Source organism: Mauremys mutica, chromosome 2, assembly GCF_020497125.1.
Source record: "Mauremys mutica isolate MM-2020 ecotype Southern chromosome 2, ASM2049712v1, whole genome shotgun sequence".
Classification (NCBI taxonomy): domain Eukaryota; kingdom Metazoa; phylum Chordata; order Testudines; family Geoemydidae; genus Mauremys; species Mauremys mutica.
Window position 1 is genome coordinate 140256209 of NC_059073.1, and position 26000 is coordinate 140282208.

A 26000-nucleotide genomic window follows, 5' to 3' on the forward strand; every position below is an offset into this window, starting at 1 on the left:
TTACAAGACCTCCTTTTTGCTGACGACTGTGCCCTGAATGCTGGATCAGAGCAGGAAATGCAAGCCAGCATGGACAAATTCGCAGCAGCATGCGACAACTTCGGCCTCCTCATCAACATAAAGAAAACCAAAGTGATGCACCAGCCAGCTCCGAAAGCCCAACACCAAGAGCCCACCATCACAGTGAAGGGACAAAAGCTGCAAGCAGTGGACCAATTTACATACCTTGGCAGCACCATCTCCCGCGCAGTGACAATTGACATTGAGGTCAACTGCAGAATCGCCAAGGCAAGTTCTGCATTCGGCGGACTGCTGACTAACGTGTGGGACCGCCGTGGAATAAGCCTTGCTACAAAGCTTAAAGTCTACAGAGCAGTAGTGCTAACTACCCTGATGTATGCCAGTGAGACTTGGACTGTATACAGGAGGCACGCTAGGCAACTGAATCACTTCCACACGACTTGCCTCCGCAGACTTCTGAGGATCCGGTGGCAGGATAAGGTGCCAGACACAGAAGTCCTCTCCAGAGCAGGCCTGCCGTCGGTTCATACTCTACTTATGAAAGCCCAGACACACTGGGCAGGCCGCGTTGTGAGGATGCCAGACCACCGCATCCCCAAACAGCTCTTCTATGGTGAGCTGTCTCAAGGAAAGCGATCGCACGGGGGACAAAAGAAGCGATACAAAGACACGCTGAAAGCCTCTCTCAAGTCCCTGGATATCGACATCACCTCCTGGGAAACCCTGGCACAAGACCGATCGACATGGCGTACACTGATCCACCAAGGCTGCCAGACATCTGAAGCCAGAAGGATAACCATAGCACAAGAGAAGCGTGCACTCCGTAAAGCCAGAGCTGCAAATGCTGTAACAGTGGTGCCCACACGTCTGCCCGACATGTGGCAGAACATTCCGTGCCCGTATTGGCCTTACCAGCCATTTGCGGACGCACCGTGGACAGCTCACAACCTGTTAGATGTCAAGGTCTTCTTTGAACACGATGGACGAACATTATCATCATCATAGGACTTTTCCATAAGGGAGTGAAGAGTACTAGATTGGGTAGACAGAAATACAGGGCTTGAAATAGGGCGTAGGTTGTTCAGAGGCTTTAAGCTGGCTCTCCGGACAGAGTTGAGTTTCACTTAAAACAACATAAAGGAGAGCTGCACTCCAGGAATGAAAGCGACATGTTTAATCCAGTGTAGGAAAAAATCCTTACTTTGCTGCCAAACAAAAAATGCTCAGTGATGTTAATGAGTTTCCAAGGGCATCCGGAGGGTTATCAAGGAGATGCATTATTGCAAGATGAGGAAAAGTAAGGTGAAGGCTTCAAGGCCCTGGATCCAGCAAAGGATTTCAACATACGCTTAACTTTAAGCACATAAGTAGTTACATTTACTTCAGTGGAACAGTGTCTGCTCAATTTGGAGCACATGCCAAAGTGGTTTGCTGGATCAGGGCCCAAATTTTAAGCAGCAAGTTGCTTTTAAAAGGAAGAGAATCACCCCTTTGAACTAAGGTGGTTGTTGCTTCACTGATTCACTCCCTTCCTCAATGTTAAAAAATTCCTCCTCCCCCACTTGTAGGATTAATCATTGCTGAATGCATAAGCCCTTTGGCAGTCCAAAAATATAATTACATAAATAAATAGCACTTACATGTCTTCTTACCATCCTGCCTTGTGTGTAATAGCCTAACTGCCACTCTTTTTGGCAAAGTTTTAAGGAGATTTATTAAAGTAGTCCAGGTCTCACCTCACCTCTCCCCCGCTCCACACATACTTATTTTGCTAAATATTTTTAACCCAAAGCTCTGGAGGAATCAAATGTCTGAAAGTGTTTTTTTGGGGGAACTTAACAGAGCTACTGTTCATCATCATGAGTGAATTAAGCCTTGTCTATACAGTAGAATTGCACTGCTTTAACTATACTGCTATCTGAGTTTTGAGCTTTCATTATATGAGGGAATGAAGAGCTATGAATGGATTAAGCCTCATCTACATATAAAAGTTGTATTGCTGTAATGGTGTAGGTAAAGTGATACTACTGTATACGTGCACAGTACCATTATAAAGGGGCTTTTCACGAGGGGAGCGTATTCTCCTTCTCATACAGGAGAAAGTCACATTGGTATTAGCTGCTTTATACTGGTATGATGACATCCTGGTCTATGCCTGGCATAGTTAATGCTGATACAAAAATCTGCCTGCAGACCAGACTTTAGATGTTTAATGGCCTTTGACTTGTTTTTACAATTCGAGGGGCCCACGCTGCCATACCTATGTTCAGTTTTCATTGCTTTCATTGGACTACCACATTAATTGGTGGCAAACTCACGGGTACATTATTGTGGCAATAATACAAAGTTTTATTGGAGAACCAATGACTTATTTAAATAAATAAAACGTGGAATGCTTCAAAAAAAGATTTCGGGGAAAACAAACAGCACTGGATAGCTCAGGAGACAGTCAGGGGACATAAGCCCTTCCAGTCCGGATAAGTGGTACCAATCCAGCCCAGATAAAATGTGTAGAAAAGTTAGTATCATAGCAACTAACGATTGTAGTTCAGCTAGTGTGAACTGCAATGATATTCCTGGTGAGCTCTATAAGAAACAGACTGAGACCCACTACTAGCTCACAGTCCATTGGAAAGTTAAGACATGGAAGCTACATTCAGTCATTAACAGCCTCTCTATTCTGACACCTGGGTGTGAATCAGAAGAATTAACTGAATACTCACTGGTTGGGATGGTTTCAACAGGAGCAGAGTTTGGTCAACACTAAAATCCCTCCCATTAAGATCTGAACACTAGAAACGAGTTCTCTTTTACTTCAAGTCAGAAAGGGCCCGAATTCCTCAGAAAAATCACTGGCATGACCATAAACTTTGGATACATCCTTACCTAAAGTGACAGGAAAAGCCTCAGATACTGAATCACACAGAGATTTTGTAGAGGCTCACAATTGTAGCCCACAGCTTAGACGCAAGAAGAATAAGCACCCTCCACCCCCTAAATTTTGGGAATGGGATGGTGGGTTTGGTTAGGATTCTTGCAGGCTAAACTGGAAGAGAAGGGAGAAGAAAAAGAAATACACCAGAAAGCTAGTATCTCTATTATATTATTGGTTTAGCACTGACAATGTGCTTCATCCTATGGAGATCAGTTATGATCTACAGCATTAGTTCAGCTAAAGCTGCTGACAGTTTCTTTATTTTATGCCGGGAGGGTGGGGTGAGAAAGGGTGACAGGCCCACTAAAAAAGACTGAAAGTCCAAATAAATTGAAGCACTTTATTAGTGTGATGACTCAAGATTCTAGTTCAGATCTTAACTCAATACAGGGCAGAAGTTTAATTCCTTAACTCCAGGCATATGGATTTCAGGCTAGGACCTAAGCAGAGCTGGCAGGCAGAGCTCTCTCTCTCTTACCTTTAAGTGATGGAGGTAATTAGGGTTGTTATTAGGACCCTCTCCAGTCTCAACACTGGAAAGGGAATTTTGCAGGTCACTTGATACATGTCTAGAGTACATAGGCCAAGTCATGTGGTACTTTACTTAGAGTCTGATTGTATAGGATATTGAGTTCCTCTTGCAACATACTGAGAACCCTCAACTCCTGGGGAAGTCAGCGGGAATTGTATCTCCAGGTTCCCACAAGCTGGCTTCTGACCCCTTTAAGAGTTAGCTATTTTTGATTTTGTCCAGGCCAAGAAAATGTATAACGAACAGGCTTCCTCCAATTCAACTTAAAGGTCCCATCAGTTCCTGGGCCAGTCTGTTCCCATACTAACCTAAACGCCTCCTCCCCAGGCAAGAGAAAAGATTCCCAAACAGGTGTAGTACCTCAGCTGGCTGGCCTTATTAGAAAGACTTCCTCTTGGATCTCCAGGAGAACTTTGTTTTCCCCAACTTGCTTGTATAAGAGCTCTAACCTGTTTCAGCTACACAATTTCTGGCTTCTTAGTCTCCAACCTAAACCCTTGCTTGGATGTGTGCAGTGTAGACACCAAATCACAGGGACATGAGCAGGGGTTGAGAACTTGGGACAAATAGAGCTACACAAGCGTGCAACTGATATGAGTGAGAGGAGAATCATGTCCATACCTAACTAGGGACCAATATGACGCTCATCAAGGTAGTATCCAAGTGCCTCATCTTCAGTGGATATTATCCCCATAACACACTTGTGAGTAAAGGGCGTTTTACGCATGACACTTATGGCAAAGGGTAGATTAAGTGAGTTGCCCAAAGGAACTTGTAGCTGACCTGAGGATAAAACCCAGTCCAATGCCCTATGGACTTCAGAGGCAGTGAGCACCTCCAACTTCCACTGCTTTCAGTTCTCTTAAAATGTGAGCTACAATGAATGAGCCACTCCATTTTACCATCTGTAGGCAAAGTCAGTCAGCTTAAACTACAGCATGCTTGGTAGGATGCTGTGCCCTTCATACTTCTATTTTCTTTAGGAAAAGTTGAAAGGAGAACTAAATATCTCGGATTTTATAATTACTGCAAACGGATCCATCAGCCAGCATCCTGGCCTGAATAATTGATGGATTTTGCACTACAAACGATCATTTTGCATCAAATGCAGGGTCTTTAAAAACAAAAGCAAACACCTTGTATGTGAACAACATTTGGAGGAATGAGAGCCATTTCGTTTGCATTCATCAGCCTGAATGAAGGCTGCTCTGGTTCTGGGTGGGGGAGCTTTGATCTGCAGCACAGAAGAGAGATACGATGGAAACAGCAGTCAGGATCCTTGGCAATAACTAGCTTCATTACTGTCTGCTACAGGGCATACAGTTCAGGGGCTTATAGGCAATTACACAAAAAACTTTTCCTTCCAGATAAAGCAATGTCCTCTTTAATACTTAGGAAGAGCTGGAGTTGAGAACTTCTGTTCTCAATGCGATAGTGATTTAGACTATGAGCCCACATAAGAGATGAGGAAGGAGTAAGAATTCCTCCCCTCTTACTCCTCTAAGCTTGGGTCAGGGCAGTGCAACTCATTGGTAAGTAAAGCCAGTTGAAAGAACTTTAGATGGAACATTTTTTTCCATTGGAAAACACTGTTTAGTCAACAAACACAAAAGAAATTTCATGGGAATGTGTAAATTGAGAAAATTTTGGACTGGAAAAGATTGAAAACATATCAATCATCTCATTTAAGTAATGCTGAGAATTTTCATTTTGATAAGAAAATGATGTTTCAGTTCATTTGCACTTTCATATAGTAATATTAAAAGTAACGTTAATATATTGTATACAATATTGATAGTATGTAATATAAAATTATAAACAAAATTATTCTGAATCAGAATTTTCATTACATGGTAGAGTGCAAAGTTTTGGTTTCTGGTTCTGATTTGGATTCCCCCCTAAAATTTTAGGATTTCCTTTAGAAGCAAATTCTGTTTTCGGACCAGTTTTTTTGGTGAGTGTGTGTTACAGGTCTTTCCCTGTGAATAATCTGCAGAGGAACGGAGTCTGTAACAATCCTAACTAGGGAGTTTTAGCTCAAACTGTAGCAACTCATGCTTTTAGCTTTGGAAGTGCTCCGTTCAATCCCTGATGTGGCAAGGCCAGACGAGGATCTGCAGCACACTCACCAGTGGATCACACAAGCAGGATTAAGAAGGGCTTAGTGCCTACTTATTCCCTCCTTGGAGAAGGAGGCAGGCACTGGGCAGAGCCTTGTCTCCAACCTGACACTTGCAGGCTAGTGTAGTAAGAACATAAGAACATAAGAAAGGCCGTACCGGGTCAGACCAAAGGTCCATCTAGCCCAGTATCTGTCTACCGACAGTGGCCAATGCCAGGTGCCCCTGAGGGAGTGAACCTAAAAGGCAACGATCAAGTGATCTCTCTCCTGCCATCCATCTCCATCCTCTGACGAACAGAGGCTAGGGACACCATTCTTACCCATCCTGGCTAATAGCCATTTATGGACTTAGCCACCATGAATTTATCCAGTCCCCTTTTAAACATTGTTATAGTCCTAGCCTTCACAACCTCCTCAGGTAAGGAGTTCCACAAGTTGACTGTGCGCTGCGTGAAGAAGAACTTCCTTTTATTTGTTTTAAACCTGCTGCCTATTAATTTCATTTGGTGACCCCTAGTTCTTGTATTATGGGAATAAGTAAATAACTTTTCCTTATCCACTTTCTCAACATCACTCATGATTTTATATACCTCTATCATGTCCCCCCTTAGTCTTCTCTTTTCCAAACTGAAGAGTCCTAGCCTCTTTAATCTTTCCTCATATGGGACCCTCTCTAAACCCCTAATCATTTTAGTTGCTCTTTTCTGAACCTTTTCTAGTGCTAGAATATCTTTTTTGAGGTGAGGAGAACACATCTGTACACAGTATTCGAGATGTGGGCGTACCATGGATTTATATAAGGGCAATAATATATTCTCAGTCTTATTCTCTATCCCCTTTTTAATGATTCCTAACATCCTGTTTGCTTTTTTGACCGCCTCTGCACACTGCGTGGACATCTTCAGAGAACTATCCACGATAACTCCAAGATCTTTTTCCTGACTCGTTGTAGCTAAATTAGCCCCCATCATGTTGTATGTATAGTTGGGGTTATTTTTTCCAATGTGCATTACTTTACATTTATCCACATTAAATTTCATTTGCCATTTTGTTGCCCAATCACTTAGTTTTGTGAGATCTTTTTGAAGTTCTTCACAATCTGCTTTGGTCTTAACTATCTTGAGTAGTTTAGTATCATCTGCAAACTTTGCCACCTCACTGTTTACCCCTTTCTCCAGATCATTTATGAATAAATTGAATAGGATTGGTCCTAGGACTGACCCTTGGGGAACACCACTAGTTACCCCTCTCCATTCTGAGAATTTACCATTAATTCCTACCCTTTGTTCCCTGTCCATTAACCAGTTCTCAATCCATGAAAGGACCTTTCCTTTTATCCCATGACAGCTTAATTTACGTAAGAGCCTTTGGTGAGGGACCTTGTCAAAGGCTTTCTGGAAATCTAAGTACACTATGTCCACCGGATCCCCCTTGTCCACATGTTTGTTGACCCCTTCAAAGAACTCTAATAGATTAGTAAGACACGATTTCCCTTTACAGAAACCATGTTGACTATTGCTCAAGAGTTTATGTTTTTCTATGTGTCTGACAATTTTATTCTTTACTATTGTTTCAACTAATTTGCCCGGTACCGACGTTAGACTTACCGGTCTGTAATTGCCGGGATCACCCCTAGAGCCCTTTTTAAATATTGGCGTTACATTAGCTAACTTCCAGTCATAGTTCAAATGACATGGAGAGCAACTAGTTTGCTCCTGGTATATGGAAGCAGGGGAGGAATTCGGAATCAGGTGTGCCTCTGAGGGTATGCCTGCTTTGTAATCAGAGGTGTGACTGCAGCTCAAATAAGCATACCCAGGCAAACTTTAATCTAGCCAGCACAGCTAACAATAGCAGAGAAACTGAAGCAGCACACAGGGCCGCCCAGAGGTGGGGGCAAGTGGGGCAATTTGCCCCGAGAGTTTTTCGGGGCCCAGGGAGCGGGGTCCTTCACTCGCTCCAGGGGCCCCGGAAAACTTTCGCTGGGCCCGAGCCCCTGGAGCTTCTTCCACTCTGGGTCTTCAGCAGCAATTCGGTGGCGGGGGGTCCTTCCGCCCCGGGACCCGCCGCCGAAGACCCCAGGCCCCCTGAATCCTGTGGGCGGCCCTGGCAATACAAGCTGTGCAAGCCCATCCAGAACCCTGAGTATTACTTGCCTTGCTAGCCTGCACCAGGATCCAGGCTGTTACAACTCTGCTGCCATTTTTAGCCATGCTAGCTAGATTCAAGCTAGGACAGGTATATCCACATAACCTGCAATTCTATCTTCAATTGCAATGTAGACATACCCTGCATCACCATGCCGTTGGAGGTTACTCTTGAGGAGGTGCAGCTGATGCCCTGATCAGGGCTATGTCTCAGGGAACAATATAGCCCAATGGGTTTAATAAGCACCGTACTTGGATTGGAGAATCTCAAACTGAGCTTGAGTACATTTCATAGGATTGGCCAGTCACCTTGACCACACTACAGATACACTGTTTTTGACCATCCGGTCAAAATGTTTCAATTTTTGAAAACAAAACAAAAAAAACCCTGTGAAATTAAAAAAAAAAAAAAAGGTAATACATTTTTAAAATACTGAGATTTTTTTTCCAGCAGTTCCAATGGATGCATTGATTTCACCAGGCCAACTGCTGCCCTTTGCATTAATCAGCTACTCCCAGTAACTTTATATTCATGTGTACAACCCATATTGTTATCCACAAATAAGTATTCGCCCTCCCCGCCTTGAACAAGATGTGAATCAAAATTAAAGCTGTTTATTTGAAAGTATATTTGTTTTTGTCGCCATTATTCAGCCAGCTCAGATAGATGGACAGCTCCATAACATTCTGAAAAACAAATCAATACAGTGTAGCAGACAACAGTAGTTATGACACTAACCTTGACAAAAGTAAAAACAAATCCACAATGATGGCTAGGCACGGCAGTCACACACACACTGCAGTTTCTATTTGACTACTTACTGTGTCAGACTGTCAGATATACCTTAATACCATATTACACTTGCCATAGACGTGTACCACTGCTAATCCTTACTTTCAAATCATAGCTACTAATGAGTATGAAGGCCACACAGGTTCCTGTTATGCAGGAAGTCTTAAAACCTGAGAAATGTTTGGTTTCCAGTGAGGAAATAAGAAGTCTCTGCCTGATTAACAACCTTGGATATACACCCTCCCTGAGCAGAATGAATTATAAATAAATAGTTAGCTATAACCAAAGCCAAGACAGGGTTCAAAAAAGAACTAGATAAGTTCATGGAGAATAGGTCCATCAATGGCTATTAGCCGGGATGGTGCCCCTAGCCTCTATTTAAGAAGTCAGGAATGGGCGACAGGGGATGGATCACTTGATGATGACCTGTTCTGTTCATTCCCCCTGGGGTTTTTGGCATTGACCACTGTCGGAAGACAGGATACTGCCCTGGATGGATCTTTGGTCTGACCTAATATGGCTGTTCTCATGACCATGGAGCATCCTTCAATTTGTAAAGTGCTTACCAAATTTCCAAAAGATGATTTTTCATTCTGCCTCCCTCGCCATCCTTTCACAGAGATATTATTGTTGGAGAATGTCATCAATGCTGTTTCGGATCTGTCAGATATAATCTTCTAATCTGCCAAGTTTTCACAAGGCAGAGATGAGCTCATGTACAGACTGACAAGATGTGCTGAAAAGTCTGGGCTTTCTCAAAGCCTGTTAAAAGTTTAAGTTCCCCCTATTGTGTGAATACTGTCAAACTTGGCCCTGCAATTTTTATAATGACAGCTGCTGTCAGTTTAAAAGGGTAAATTATTCAGTTCAACTGGGAATGTTGACAGTAACTGTAAAAAAAGGCCTTAGCAAGAGAGAGGGGGGGAAAAAGGTTCCAGGTACTGTGGAAAGAAGATGTAGTGAATTTGCTAAGCCTCCTTGTGAATACTCAGCTGAACGAATTTTCCCAGTTATACTCCAAAAACGTGGGTAATTATTTTATCTTTATCCGGAAAGGGTATTGCAGAATTTAATCAGACTAACACTGGAAGGGAAGATTCTATACCAGAGATTTATGGCCAGATTTACCAAGATTCATAGATATTATGGTCAGAAAGAAATACTGATTGTTTCATCTGACCTCCTGGATAACATAGGCCATAGGACTTTCCCCAAATACTCCCTAGACCATATCCTTTAGAAAAAACATCTAATCTTAATTTCAAGATTTCCAGTGATGGAGAATCCACCACAACCCTGTGTCAATTGTTCCCATGATTTAATTACCCTCACTGTTAAACATTTGCACTTCATTCCTAATCTGAATGGTTCCTAATCAGAATGGGTCTAGCTTCAACTTCTAGCCATTGGTTCTCATAATTCCTTTGACTGCTACATCGAAGTAGGGTGACCAGATGTCCCGACTTTATAGGGACAGCCCCGATTTTTGGGTCTTTTTCTATATAGGCTCCTACTACCTCCCACCCCCATCCCGATTTTTTCACACTTGCTGTCTGGTCACCCTACACTGAAGAGCCATCTATTATCAAACTTCTGTTCCCCATGTAGGTACTGATAAATTGTGGTCAAGTCACTCTTTAAACTTCTCTTTGTTAAACTAAACAGACTGAGCTCCAATTTTTCTCAACATCCTTCCTGAAATGTGGACACCAGAACTGGATAGACTATTCCTGCAGTAGTCACACCAGTAACAAATGCAAAGGAAATATAAGCTCTCTGCTCCTACTCAATATCCCTGTTTATGCGTCCAAGGATCATATTAACCCTTTTGATCACAGCATGCCACTGGGAGCTCACATGCAAATGCATAAATGCCCAACTCCTATTAACTTCAAATGGCAGTTAGGAGCCTAACCTACTTATGTGCTTTTGTAAATTCTAGTAGGTGCTTATCTGCGTCTTTAGGCATCTAAATATCTTCCTTAATCAGTCCCTTGGTCCCTACTGTGCCTTGGACTCACCTGTGTAACACTGAGTGAGTCACCTAAATGTCTGTGTGTCAGTTACCTGTTCTGCAAAACTGGGGTAATAATACTTTATCCATCTTTGCAAAGTGCTTTGAGATCTATTATTGGAAGTGTCACTATAAGTGCTACCTATTATTATTATTAAAATGAAAGAGAATGGAAAAGCAGTAGCTACTCTAAGACCATATTCTGTCTTGCCCGGCTATTTGTGTAGTCATTTACATATGTACAAATTCCTAATATTCTCATCTGACAGCATTTGACATCCACGTTGTGCTCACTTTACACAGGTAAAGTATATATACATGTAGCAGGGCAACAGAGAATTGGGGTATGTCCACACTACCCGCCAGATCAGAGGGCAGCGATCGATCCAGCGGGGATCGATTTATCGCGTCTAGTCTAGACACGATAAATCGATCCCTGAGCGTTCTCCCGTTGACTCCTGTACTCCACCGCCACGAGAGGCACAGGCGGAGTCAACGGGGGAGCAGCAGCAGTTGACTCACCGCAGTGAAGACACCACGGTAAGTCAATCTAAGTACGTCGACTTCAGCTACATTATTCACATAGCTGAAGTTGTGTTACTTAGATCGATCTCCCCCCCGCCCCGTGTAGACCAGGCCTTAGTGTCTTATGAATTTCTTTTTGAAATGTGTCAATCTGCAGTGGTTCTTTTTGTTCCACCTGGAGACATGGAAACAGTCTAAGGTGGCAGCTTGCCAGAGTATGTCAACCCTGGCATATATAAGGTTCAAGATATACTGGGGAAATATAACATATCACTAGTCTGCTTCTGGCTCCAGCTAATCTAAGCAAACATGAACACACCACACTTACTGCTTCATAATGAGATACCACACTGTGAAAAACTGGGTTCCATTCAAAGCTGAATTTCAGTGTAATGTAGTCATCAACCCATAGCATGACTGCTCAGACATTGGGAGGTACAGTGTAATGATGACCCTAGGCTGCAGAGTTCATGTTTAGTCGTGGGAGCTAGAGAGTCAAAACAAGCTACATAGGGTCAGTCTGTGTCCTGAAGAATCTTCTTTAAACCCATTACATCAGGTGCTGTCTATTCTGTACCACAAGGGACACTGCAGTCAACGTCCACAGACTACTGAGAAATGGTTTTGACTAGAGATAGGTCTGGATCCCAGCACTTCTGAACTCTAGGGCAGTTTGGAATTCAAAGCTGGATCCCAGGCTGAATTTTACTGCTGTCTCCTATCCCTGCAACTGGCCAAACTTAACCAGTGAGTCAGAACATCCTGAACTTTGGGCTGCTCCAATTCCAGCACTACATTTTGCTGCCATTTGCCATTCTGATGAAAAATAAATAAAAACTGCAAACCTTTTTCAGCCCTAGCTTGGAAGGATTTGCACTGATCTAGCATATGCCAAATGTATATGCCTAAATGCCAAACTGGACATCTCATTAAGACACTTGTATCACTAAAGCTGTTTAAATTAAACTGGATTTGTTGATAATTGTGTGTACAGAGGCATTTTCCACCGAATTACTAGCAATTACAAAACACCATGAACAAAAATATTGTAGTAGTGTATACAACAAACTCACAGTTAAGTCAGTAAATCTATTCTGTTACCAACTGCATGATCATTACACAAGCAAGACTACCTCCCAAAAATCACATCAGAATAGCTGGAACTACTCAAAAATCACAGATAGGATGATAGGCTATAGGACAAAGCACACATGGTCAGGTATTCACCTCTAGAAATGATGGTGACTAAGTTATACATTAGCTATGACAGACACTAAAGTAACTATAAAAAGATATAATTGCCCTGAGTAAAAGTCATCATCCTTTTACTCACTAAAGTAAAAAGTCAAGTTTTGCTGGCTGGAATTACATGCAAGTTGATAGCATCTCTTCTCCCTTATGTTCTAATTCCATGCACCACTATCAAACTCAGGGCTGGCTCCAGGCACCAGCGAAGGAAGCAGGTGCTTGGGCGGCCAATGGGTCTTTGGCAGCACGTCCCTCAGTCCCTCTCTTCCTCTTTGAGATGCCGCTGAAGTTCCGCTGAAGAGGAAGAGAGGAGTGAAGGACCCACTGCCAAATTGCCGCAGAAGAATGAAGCGGCATGATTGAGCTGCCGGCGAAGTGCCGCTGATCAGCTTTATCTCCCCGCCCCGCTTTGCCGCTTGGGATGGCAAAAAAGCTGGAGCCGGCCCTGATCAAACTGTGCCTTGACAATTCAGAGCCATTCTATTTGGAGGACTTTCAGCCTTTACAAGTGTGCAAGTTTAATATACAGCATACACTAGTAAACCCAGGATATACTCATCTCCTAATGGCATGGAAAGCACATGAGGTTAATCAGGGTAAGGAAGCTCATGAGTTCCTGGGACTGGGGTAGGTCTAGCATTTACAGGCTTTTGTGGTGGCAAGGGACAACAGGTTAAGAATCTCTCTTATGCTGCCACACCATAATGGGAAGTGGGGGAGAAAATGCCTGAGCTTTGTGTCTAGATGGCCCCAAGGACCATGTGGCTTCTAATGCAATAGAAATGCATCTCTGAGTCTATGGCAGTTTAATGAACATTCTAAATTTGTTCATAGCCATTCTCTAGTGCCTGGGTCAAACCAGCACTCACTCTGCAGGGAGATTTGTTACAAGCTGTTAGCCATCCCCTTAAGACGCCTGCAGTACATTCCGCTGCTGAGTCTAAGAATCTCATAAATCTTCCAAAAATGATGCTAAACTCATGAGGAGAAACTTCTAGAACACGCTTGGATTTTAAGTTCTCTTTCTCCCTTTAGCTAGGACTGAGTGGGGCCATAATTTACTCTGATTATTAGCCTGTCCATGAAGTATTGCCCAGCACTGCCTTAAGCTCAACAGTGCCCACACATTTGCTTCCTGTTCATACCAAACACTGAAATCAATTCCTCTTGCTGCCTAATTGTGCTATTAACTTTAAATAGCTGCACAATCACTGATGATGCTCAGATTTTACAAGGTTCCTGGATTCCCTTTTAAGACCATCTGCTTATAAATAAAATGGCAAAAATGTACATTCATCAATGGCATCATTTATAGCCAAGTCAATCATGCTTCCTTCTCATTTTTCTGTAAAGTACCATCTTTGTCTAGCTGACACCCCACCCAGGGCATTGGTTTGAGAAATAGGAAAAAAAAATATGGAGGACTGGACAATTGTGGGGTAGAGGTGTGGTGGTAGTTAACTCTTTAATGACAGTAGATGTCGAGATTCAAAAAGTTAAAGCTTAAAACTGTTAGCACCCAAATGGCCACCAGCAGATGGCAAAATGTGCAAACACCCTTAAATCAAAGCCTAATAAATAATCAATCAGCATTTTACTTATTTTACTGATCTTCAATGGAAATATTTTTTTAGGGGAGTGTGTGTGTGTGTGCAGGGAAACTGACATTTACCAATAAAAATGTAATCCTTCCAAGCTTAAATAGAACAAATAAATCCTCCAATTTCAGATCTTTGCTACTTCTGGCAACCAATATGCCATATTTATGAAACCCATTATTTTATTTCTGAATCCAAGAAATAGACTGCAGAGCCATGTACATGATTGCCTTGTATTCTTACCTGCACTATACCCAATACCTTTCAAATTCATCTCCAGCAGGGCTACTTTATTTAGATTATAAAGCAGAGATTATTATTTTCTAGAACTCTGGGGCCCTGACCTGTTGGCCTCTAGGTGCTACCACAATATAAATGTTAAATAATAACTATGTTTGTACAATGCTGAGCACAATGGGGCCCAAATTGTGGCTGGAGTATTGACATGTCTGGTATTACAGATTAACAGAAGAATAATAAAAATAACAGTCCACAGATCTGCTGCCAAATAGTGGATTTTTCAAAAATTTAACCCCCAAAGGATATACTTTCCCCAAATGTAGCAGGAAGCTGGAACAGGTCAGAGCAGAGCTGGCTAGCCTAAGGTCCATGACTGACACTATTGGTAGCTTTTGGTTTCCAAAACTAGGATAGAAATCTTGCAAGAAAAAAAGATCTCCACAGGAATTTTCCAGTTCTTTGCCTCTAGTCTACGCCAGAACAGACATTTGCCATGGTGCTTTCACTTCTAGTTCTACAGAAGGGATAGGAAATAGGGAGAAAGGAAAGTTGGGGGCTGTCTGGAGAGGGGGTTCTGAATAACTCAGAACTTGATAAAAAGTTCCATTTAAATTTTGTTCAGTGGAGTCTCATTTTTACTTGGCTGGTGGGTCCATTCCCATTTTATGGTAGCTTAAAAGCTTTGTCCTTATTTTGAGCCTGGGCTTTTGGTCTTTTCCATAGCCTGGACCACATTTTAGAGAGCTTGAGCTCCAGAACGCCTTGCTCATGTCATTCCTCATCCCCCTGTTCTGTCCTCTCCCCTTCACAATCTTTCAGACTGCTTTCATTGGTGATCAAGCAACATCCCCATGGTAACTAAAACAATTGCTTATGTAGAAGAGTAACATAAGGAAAGTACCTAACATATGGTTAGCTCCCTTGTAATGAAGTTTAGCTGCTGAAAATAAGGAAGAGGAGTTGGTATGAAATGAGCAGCCAGCCCTCCATAGACTACCAGTGATCCACAAGCCACAGTTTAGAAAGTTCTATGTTAAAGAAGAATAGAGCAACATTTCTTCTATAATGTTGTCAGTACTCTGGGAGTGCATGTACTGTAACACCAGCAGATCCTTTTAAATTGCAGATGGAGTTGGAGAATGCTAACATTAACATGTTCTAAATAAAGCTATGCTCATGAGATCACTGGCAAGTTGGCTTTATTGCCCTAAATTATTTGAGAATAATGCAGTTGCTAAGAACAGACAGAATCCTGAGGGAGGAAAACTCTGCAATTTCAACCAGCCACCTAAGACAAGAAAAATAATAAATTGATAAAAGATTTCCTGATCTTAGAAAATCTCCTGAAATCTTCTCCTGCGCAAGAGCCACAGAGTGTGTGAGCTCCATCCGTGACCCATGTTTGTTGGCTCATCGTGGATTATACAACTGATTCCTAGAGGCTGCTTTCCTTTTCCCTTGCTCCTGTCTCCAATACTCTACACCGGGCCACTGTATTCAGAGCCAATGTAAACACATCTCCATGGAGCATATATCGTACTCCCAGCCGTTCCACTAACAACCGCATGCAGGGTTATTGCAAGGATTCATTGGCACAAAAGAACCTTGCATCTTGCCAGATGGAGGAGGAACTGCACAGTTAGCACACAGCACTTGCTTCTACTATAATGTCCCCAGCTCCTGTATTTGACACTAGCTTCAGCAGAAAGCATCTCACCTCTATGTTCTACTCAGAACTGCTTATACCTCCATTAGATCCTCTTTTAATCTTTCCCAAATACAGAGCTGGCTGCTCTAATCATTTGTGACTAAATCAGATAAGCAAGTTCCCTGTATCATTTGAATTGCCCTCTATCTGCACTGCCATTTCTACTTCTGTAATATCCTCTTGATAATAAGGTAGTCTGGCTTTCACATAGCATTCCAAATATGGCCTTGTGCAATAGTCCTGCATACAGTGTTAGAATCCATTTTCTCCTCCAGTACATATTTGATGCTTTAGCCTCTCAATTTTATTTTGGTTTGGTTTCTTTTATTGCTCTTAAGCACCGTGACAAAACATTTAGCATTTCACCCATCATAACTGCAGCGTTTCATAGCAAATAACTTCATCTAAATGTGATTTTGTATGTGTGTATGTCTGTCGTCAGTCTCATTATATAGAATATTTAGATGTATTCAAGTCAGCAGGGCCTGATTAAATTCATTCTAGGGTACTTAAGGAACTAACTGGAACTATCTCAGAACCATTAGCGATATCTTTGAGAACTCCTGGAGGATGGGTGAGGTCCCAGAAGACAGGAGAGGGGAAAACATACCACTTATCTTTAAAAAGGCTAACAAAGAGGACTGAGGGAATAATAGAGCAGTCAGTCTAACTTCAATAGCTGGAAAGAAAATGGAACAAATTTTAAATAATAAATTTCTAAACATCTGGATGATAGGATTATAAAGAAGAGCCAGCATGGATTTGTTAAGACCAAATCATGCCAAACCAGCCTAATTTCTTTCTTTGACAGGGTTACCAGCCTAGTGGATGGGGAGAAAGCAGAAGAGATGATATATCTTGATTTTAATAAAGCTTTTGACATAGTTCCACATGACATTTTCATAAAAGAAAAGGGAAATGTGTTCTAAGTGAAAATTACTATAAGGTGGGTGCAAAACTGGTTGAAAGACTGTATTGAAAGAGTAATCATCAATGATTCTCTGTCAAACTGGAAAGGCATATCTAGTGAGTCCAGTAGGGGGTCAGTCCAGGGTCTGGCAACTAGTCAATATTTTCGTTAACGAGTTCAATAATGAAGTAGAGAGTATGCTTATAAAATCTGAAGATGACACCAAGTTGGGAGGGGTTGTTAGCACTTTGGAGGACAAGATTAGAATTCAAAATGACCTTGACAAATTGGAGAACTGGTCTGAGTTCAGCAAGATGAAATTCAATAAAGACAAGTGCAAAGTACTTCACTTACTGCAGGAAAAAAAAAATCAAATGCACAACTATAAAATGAGAACTAACTGGTTAGTTGGTAGGACTGCTGAGAAAGATCTGGGGTTACAGTGGATCATGAATGAACACGATTCAACAATGAAATGCAGCTATGAAAATGGCTATCATTATTCTGGGGTGTATTAACAGGAGTGCCATATATAAGATAAGGGAGGTAATTGTCCCACTCTACTTATCATTGGTGATGCTTCAGCTGGAGTAATGTGTCCAGTTCTGGGCACTACATTTTCGAACTAATTGGAGAGAGTCCAGAGGAGAGCAACAAAAATAATAAAAGGTTTAGAAAACCTGACCTATGTGTAAAGGTTAAAAAAAACAACAACAACAACAGGGCATGTTTCCTCTTGAGAAAAGACAACTGAGGGGAGATTAGAAAGCAATCTTCAAATATGTTGACAGCTATTATAAAGAAGATGGTGACAAATTGTTCTCCATATCCACTGAAAGTAGGACAAGAAGTAATGAACTTAAATCAGCAGCAAGAGAGATTTAGGTTAGATAGTAGGAAAATCTTTCTAACTCTAAGGCCTGGACTACACTACGCGTTTAAACTGAATTTAGCAGCGTTAAACCGATTTAACTCTGCACCTGTCCACACAATGAGGCCCTTTATATCGATATAAAGGGCTCTTTAACCGGTTTCGGTACTCCTCCCCGATGAGAGGAGTAGCGCTGAAATCGGTATTGCCATGTTGGATTAGGGTTAGTGTGGCCGCAAATCGACGGTATTGGCCTCCGGGCGATATCCCACAGTGCACCATTGTGACCGCTCTGGAAAGCAATCTGAACTCGGATGCACTGGCCAGGTAGACAGGAAAAGCCCCGCAAACTTTTGAATTTCATTTCTTGTTTGCCCAGCATGGAGCTCTGATCAGCACAGGTGGCAATGCAGTCCCAAATCCAAAAAGAGCTCCAGCATGGACCGTACGGGAGATACTGGATCTGATCGCTGTATGGGGAGACAAATCTGTTGTATCAGAGCTCCGTTACAGAAGACGAAATGCCAAAGCATTTGAAAAAATCTCCAGGCTATGATAGACAGAGGCCTCAGCAGGGACTCAGCACAGTGCTGCGTAACAAGCGTAATGGAAAGCCAAAGAATCAAATGGACGCTCATGGAGGGAGGGAGGGGGTACTGAGGACTCCAGCTATCCCACAGTCCCCGCAGTCTCCGAAAAGCATTTGCATTCTTGGCTGGGCTCCAAATGCCTGAAGGGTCAAAAACATTTTCCTGGGTATTTCAGGGTGTATGTCGTCAATTTACACCCTCCCCCCCACCCCGAAAGAAAAGGGAAAAAAATCGTTTCTCGCCTTTTTTCAATGTCACCCTATGTCTACTCCATGTTGCTGGTAGACGGGGTGCTGCAGTGCTAAACAGCAGCATCCTCTCCCCTTCCCTCCCCGGTGGCAGATGGTACGGTACAAAAGGACTGGTATCCGTCCTTGTCATCATCCTGTGAGTGCTCCTGGCCGGCCTCAGTGAGGTCGGCCGGGGGCACCTGGGTAAAAATAGGAATGACTCCTGGTCATTCCCAGCAGATGGTGCAGAATGGCTGGTAACTGTCCTCATCATAGCAACTGGGGGCTGAGCTCCATCAGCCCCCCCCCGCCCCGTCATGTCTAAAGAAAAGATTCTGTACTGCCTGGACTATCATAGCAGCTGGAGGCTTCCTCCCCCTCATTTTATCTCACTAAAAAGTCTGTGTTTCTTATTCCTGCATTCTTTATTACTTCATCACACAAATGGGGGGACACTGCCACAGTAGCCCAGGAGGGTTGGGGGAGGAGGGAAGCAATGGGTGGGGTTGTTGCAGTGGCACCCCCTAGAATGGCATGCAGCTCATCATTTCTGCGGGATCTCTGGGGCTCTGACACGGAGCGGCTGTGCTCTCTGGTTCTCTAGTACACTTGCCCCATATTCTAGGCTGGACTGACTATTTTTAGACAAAACATAGAAAGGGAATGACCCGGGGAGTCATTCCCATTTTTGCTTATGCACCCCCAGCCAATCTCAGCGAGGCCAGCCAGGAGCACCCATGATAGCAGCAGATGGTACAGTATGACTGATAACCGTCATCTCATCGCCAATTTACAATGGCAGACGGTGCAATAGGGATGGTAACCATCTCTGCTATCTTGCAAAGGCAAATGAATGCTGCTGTGTAGCAGTGCAGTACCGCGTCTGTCAGCAGCATTCAGTATACATACGGTGACAGTGACAAAAGGCAAAACGGGCTCCATGATTGCCATACAATGGCATCTGCCAGGGCAATCCAGGGAAAAAGGGCGTGAAATGATTGTGTGCCGTTGCTTTCCCAGAGGAAGGATTGAGTGACAACATTTACCCAGAATCACCCGCGACACTGTTTTTGCACTGGGATCTCAACCCAGAATTCCAATGGGCAGGGGAGACTGCGGGAACTATGGGATAGCTACGGGATAGCTACCCACAGTGCAACGCTCCGGAAATCGACGCTAGCCTCGGTACATGGACGCACACCGCCGAATTAATGTGCTTAGTGTGGCCGCGTGCACTCGACTTTATACAATCTGTTTTACAAAACCAGCTTATGTAAAATCGGAATAATCCCGTAGTGTAGACATACCCTAAGGGTAGTTAAGCTCTGAAACAGGCTTCCATGGGAGGTTGTGGAATATATAACTGGAGATTTTTAAGACCAGATTGGACAAACACCTGTCAGGAATAGAATAAGTTTACTTGGCCCTGCCACAGTGCAGGAGACTGGACTTGATGACTTCATGGTTCCTTCCAGCCCTACATTCCAATGATTTTGTGTCACTGATTGCGCAGGAATATAACAACAGAATAACTCCAGTGATTCCAAATGTTTCTAGAGATTGCTTTGGGGCCTGACTCTCAGTGGTGCCAAGCAGCACCCACAGCTCCCACCAAAGTACAGATACTCAGCATCTCTGAAAGTCTATTCTGTAGTCTACTGATCTGACCACAGGACTCGATGCCAGGAGTTTTAATCTTGGCTGACACTGGTTATGTGGGTGGACTCCAGCAAGCAATTTTAGATTCTTTAGGTATTTCTACACTACAATCAAAGGTACAATTTGCAGCTCAGGTAGGCATACCTGCCCTAGCTTTCATCTAGCCAACAAGCAAGACAAAACAGTGAAAATATAACACGGGCTTCAGCACTGACTAGCAATGTGAATACACACCCAGGTTCCTGTCATGCTTGTATAATTCACACTGAAGCCTAAACCACTGCATCTTATATTTTAGTATACTAACTAAATTAAAGCTGGCACAGGTATGAGTAGCTGACATGCCATCACACCTTCCGTTGCAGAGTAGACACAGGATTGGTCTCAGTTTCTCAGACTCCAGTTAAGTTTCAGCATCTAACATTTAACTCCAAATGTTTATTTCTCAACAGTGTAACCACCCATCACACTATAGCAACATCATCTCCGAATCCATACTTTGTACCCCACCAATTCAGCATGTCTTTTCCCAAATGCCCAGTAAAATAGGTGAGATTTGTAGCATGACTAGACATTTAACAAAACTGGAATTTGTTAAATCAAGGAAGAAAGGTAAATATTAACGTCTATTTCATGGCAGCATTGCCATGACTAAATAATTAGGGCTGATTCTCCTTTCTCCCATGCTGCATGTCAATAAGGAGTAATTTCACTGATGCCTATTAAATTACACTGGTTGATAATCAATGTGATAGGTGAATCAGGCCCTTATTGCCTGAAAGTGCGCTGAAGATTTAAAGCACTGTATATAAACATCAAACAAGCCGATGTCATAAGCAAAAGCTCCTGGACTGGATGGCATTCCAGCAGTGATCTATAAGCACGGTGGCAATCATGTTACAAGGCACCTCACATGGCTCTTCTGCATTATCTGGGAGCAAGAGTCAGTGCCACAGGATTTCAACATTCTATAGACCATAAGGTTGATGGGACAAGCTGTGACAGTTAATGTGTCATTTTCCATCTCTCTGTTGCCATGGAAATTTTTGCATGGATCATACTAAATAGACTTAACATACCGCTCTTGTGGAAACCATCGTCCCCTGAGTCTCAGTGTGGATTTTGGTCTGGATGGGGCACTACAGACATCTTCACAGTACATCAGCTTCAGGAAAAGTACCAAGAGCAAAGCTGTGGTGTTTATATGATGTTAGTTAACTTAGATGAAGCATTTGACTCCATGACTCTGGAAACTTTCATTCATCTTTGGATGCCCTGCAAAATTTCTGCCAATCAGTCCTTTCATGATGGGATGATGGCCAGAGTGGTGAAAACCAAAAGAGAGTTGACCCCCTCTGAGTGACTGATGACATCAAACCAGCAATGTTGCATGCTGGTTCACACTCTTTCACATCCTTTTTTGGGGGGCTATGCTTATGGATGGCACATCATGACATTAACAGAGGAGTATTTATCTAGTTCCGCAATGATGGAAAGTGATTTAATCTGCAGTGTTCCCATACTCATGACAGAAAAGTGGCAGATTTACTTATTAAGTTTTTGTTTGCTGATGACTGAGCACTAGTTGCTCACTTGACTGATGACATTCAATTTACAACTGATCACTTCCCTTATGTAGTCTATAGTTTTGGTTTCGAAACTACCTTAAAGAAAACTGAAGTGCTGGTCTAACCTGTAATGGGGGACGTGCATGTCTATACAGTTATTAAGATCAACAATGCTCCTTTCAAACCCATGGAGAAGTTTTGCTACCTAGGGAATACGCGATCACAAAATGCCACAATTGATGAGATTATTCATCGCAAAGCAAAGGTCAACTCTGCATTTGGAATGCTGTCACACTCCCTTCGGAATGATAGGGACCTCAAAATAAGCACTAAGTTAAATGTCTATCGGGCTGTTGTACTTACAATACTTCTGTACAGGTGTGAGGCAGACAACATATTGCTGCCACATCAGGAAACTTGGTCATTTCCATATGTGCTGCTGTCAGTCTGTTTGCAAGGTCAAATCATGGGACAGGATTCCCAATATCAAAATCCTTAATCATTGCTGGATGTCTGACATTCAAATCATGCTAACAAAAGCTCAGCTACATTGGTCTGGGTATTTCATTCAAATCCAATGCCATATTTGATGGTTAGTTAAAGCAAAGCACTCATTCTCATGGTATCTGGTACAAGTAATTAAAGACAAAATGGAAGACAAACTTGAAAACATGTCAGGTTGACCCCAGCAACTGGGAAGCAACAGCCCACAATAGAGCAAGTTGGCAGCAGATTTCTCACCTTCAACCAATTTGAAGACAGACATGTTAACACCCTATGTGAAAAATGCAAACAGCACAAAGCAAGGATACAACAGCCTGCAATGATCATGGAGAATACTTGCTGTCCCACATGTAACCTTGCTTATGGTTCTCACATTGGTCTGACCTTGCACATATGTGTTCACTATAGTGTTTGCTGAATCCTCGTACATACGCATCAGTGTGAAACTCTAACACCACTAGTTTACAGCAAGGTCTTTAGGTAGAGCTATGCTGATTTATACCAACTGTGGATTTATCTCCAAATTTAATCAAATTATACATAAGCATATGTGTGTATACCTTATATATATATTTATGACATGTATAATGTCTGAATGAATATATACAAACATTTATTCATACCCTTTATGTGAGATGGTAAGTTTCAGTATATCCTACACGTGCACAATCAGCACCTTGGTCAGAGGCCGCCCCACACCTCCTGAGACATCTGGAGGCAGATGCCAATTTTCACAGCTTCATTAACTTCAGCTAAGCTTTGACCATTTACACCAGCTGAGGATCTGCTCTCTGGTGAGCAGTGAGTTTCAAGAGTCCAGCTGTTAAAAGCTCACATCAGCTATGGGTCTGAACCAAAGCACATTGAAGTCAGTGGGAACCTTTCACATCTCAGGAGCTGTAACCACCACATACAGTGCAGCCTTCTCTCTCAGCTAATTTTCACTGCACCATCCCATGCTCAGAATCAGCAGAACATAGGGAAGTTTAAATAAGCAGCTCTCTTTGTTGGACATAGATTTATAGCTGGCATGGAGGAAGCAGTCCTTCCTATCCATTTTGACTGCCTGGCACCTGACTGCCTGGTTTGTGATGGACTAAACCCCCATCTCCTTCCCACAAACCAAATTAACTCTTACTATGTGTTTGGATATTTAGAAGTGGTTAAAATAGGCTGTGCCCTAGAAGAGGGAATTTAACTTCCATCCTTAGAGAAAATCAGGTGTAAAACTGCCTATTTAAGCACAGAATTGCTTAAGCTCATACTCAAAGAGCTACTCCATTTCCTTAAAAAAAAATATTGCCACTGGGTTCTTTGGGGGCAAAACAGACTTAGCACTAATGTGAGTGCTTTGAATGTTTACAAGTATAATTTAATAAGCCATTCAGGTAGACAGTCAAACCTACATCAAAGTGAAGGGAATGGAGGGATTTCTGAAATCATTGAGTTGAATGGAAACATGAGTAAACAGATTGCCTCCCTTTTATAAAAAAAAAAAAGCGGCAAAGGTTGAATTTACATCCAGCCAACATGCACTAGTCTTGTTCCAACTTCTTTTCTCCAATGGCTTTGGACAAATATTAGCCTTGGATTAGAGTCAAGGAACAGCACTGCTGCACCGACCCCAATGCTTGAGCCTACAAATTCCATTTCCCCAGCCAGGTTTTTTTTTGCTGTTTGCATGCACATCCACATGGAAGGTTATTGCTGAATGGACACATAGAAAATTGTAATGTATGAGACTAGATACATAGTTAAAATAAAATATGGTCATTCTATAATGAGCCTTCCCTAGAGATTTTTTGCAATTTTCCAGGGTGAAACTCACCTTTGTATAGAAAGCCAGCACAAAGTCACAATGTGTCACTTAAACCCTATTTTGAGGGCTTAAATGGGACTTAAGTTGTGCATGGGCCTCGTACTGGTCCCACAGGACTGAATTTCACCCTAAAGGACTAATTCAAACTAAGGTGAAGATTTAATATCCTACAAGGTGTTAAACACTGTTCAGTGATCTAATTTTTAAGATTCCTTCAGTACAAAACTTACACAAATATAAAAAAAAAAACACTGGCCAAGGGGAAAAACAACATTTCATTATTCACGCTGAAGTAGAATCTAGGAGCCACCATGCTAGGCACTGTACAAACATAACAAAAAGAAAGTCCCTACCCTAAAGATCTGCTTTGCCCTTCTAAAGCACCTCCCATAACAACTTCAACAAATAATTAATCAATTAAGCCACTCAACATCTCTTTCAGAGAGGCAAGTGATATCAACAACACATGCTATATACTAGAGGAATAATATTTTTTAAATAGTTTGTGAGCCTTCTAGTAGTCCTCATGTTCTATGTTGTAAAAACCTCCAGAAACAAAAGCAGAATAGCAGTATGTATGTAGGGAGGTCTGGCATGTTTATGTGTAGGTAGTAAAAGGTATTACCCAACTGTGCCCATGTGGTTGTGTCACTTCTCTTATTGTATAAAGAACAGAAAACCCCCATTTTACAGATGAGAAAACTGAGGCACACAGACTATTTCAACCACCTTAGGGTTCCTCCCTCAGTATTGCTCCACTCACACACTGAATCCTCCCTCCCCAGACAGTCATTCCCACCTCTTTTATATCCATAACTGTTGTTAAGCCACCTGTCAATGACTCAGCAAAAACACTTATCCCTTTTTTTAGCAGGATCAGCATCTGCTAAGAGGGATTGGTGTGTCAGGCAAACTCTGCCAGCCTGTTACAAGTAACTAAACCTTTCTACCATAGTTGAAAAATGAAAACACACTTATTTTATTGCAAAGGAATGAATGGGGAGAGGAGAAAAAAAATGCACAATCCTGTTAGATATCAAATCAAGTCTATAATTATGTGATAGCAATTCCCACATAATTTGCCACCTGCCCATTCTTAATCAAAGTAGAAATATTTCTGCGTGCAAGTCTTGACCTTAGAATTTCATATTTTTCATACCACAGTTTGTCTTTCAACTTATATTGTATCTTTATCTTCCCTTTCCATTCTATTTATAGAGAACATATAATTGCTCTAGGTATTTTAAAATGTTATGCATATATATGTATAAAACACAGATATACACACACACACTGGTGAATGCAGTATAAATAGAGAAGATGGTGTTTTAAAAGCTTAGCATAATTAAGGTGTAATTTTGTATTTTCCCCCATACCTTTATCATCCTTGGAAACCTTGCCATATGTACTTTTGAGCTACAGTAAAAAGACTTTCCCACTAACCAAACTCAACATCCATAATCCATAACTGTTCCAGCATTAGACAGACACCTGGGGGGGGATCAAGGTAAATCAAAGCTTACAAGATGATTTCAACTCAGAAGCAAAATTTGGAAATATCCACACACGAGAACGTTTTAAAAAATTGCCAGAAGTCCACTCATTTAAAGCGAAGCCTGCTGGCAGGATTATCTCAGCGGCTGCACACACTTTGCAGACAAGAATTGCTTGAATAGGACTCCTTTGCAAGCTCTGGTCTCTCCAAGGGAACAGTTCCCTAAACTGAAGCTGCCATGTTCCACTCAAACACTGAAAATCTCTCAAACACATTTCCATGAAAACCCTGGCTTCCGACTGAGGAATTTTTCAGTAATATATTTATATTTTCTTAATGCTACATTTCAGGGGAAAACTCCAAATTGCTCTCAGTGGATCTGTAGCTTGTTTTTTTTCCCCCTTAACTGCTGAGTTCCACTGCAGGTCATCTGCAGCAATAGAGAAAGGAATGTGTGTTCAGTGGTTAGAG

The 26000-nt window shown here is 42.1% G+C and overlaps 1 protein-coding gene across 13 annotated transcripts in view; it reads right to left on the reverse strand.

Moving 5' to 3' along the window:
* Nucleotides 1-26000, reverse strand: part of LRRTM4 (leucine rich repeat transmembrane neuronal 4) — a 799408-nt gene that overhangs the window by 205450 nt on the left and 567958 nt on the right. The window lies entirely within an intron of this gene.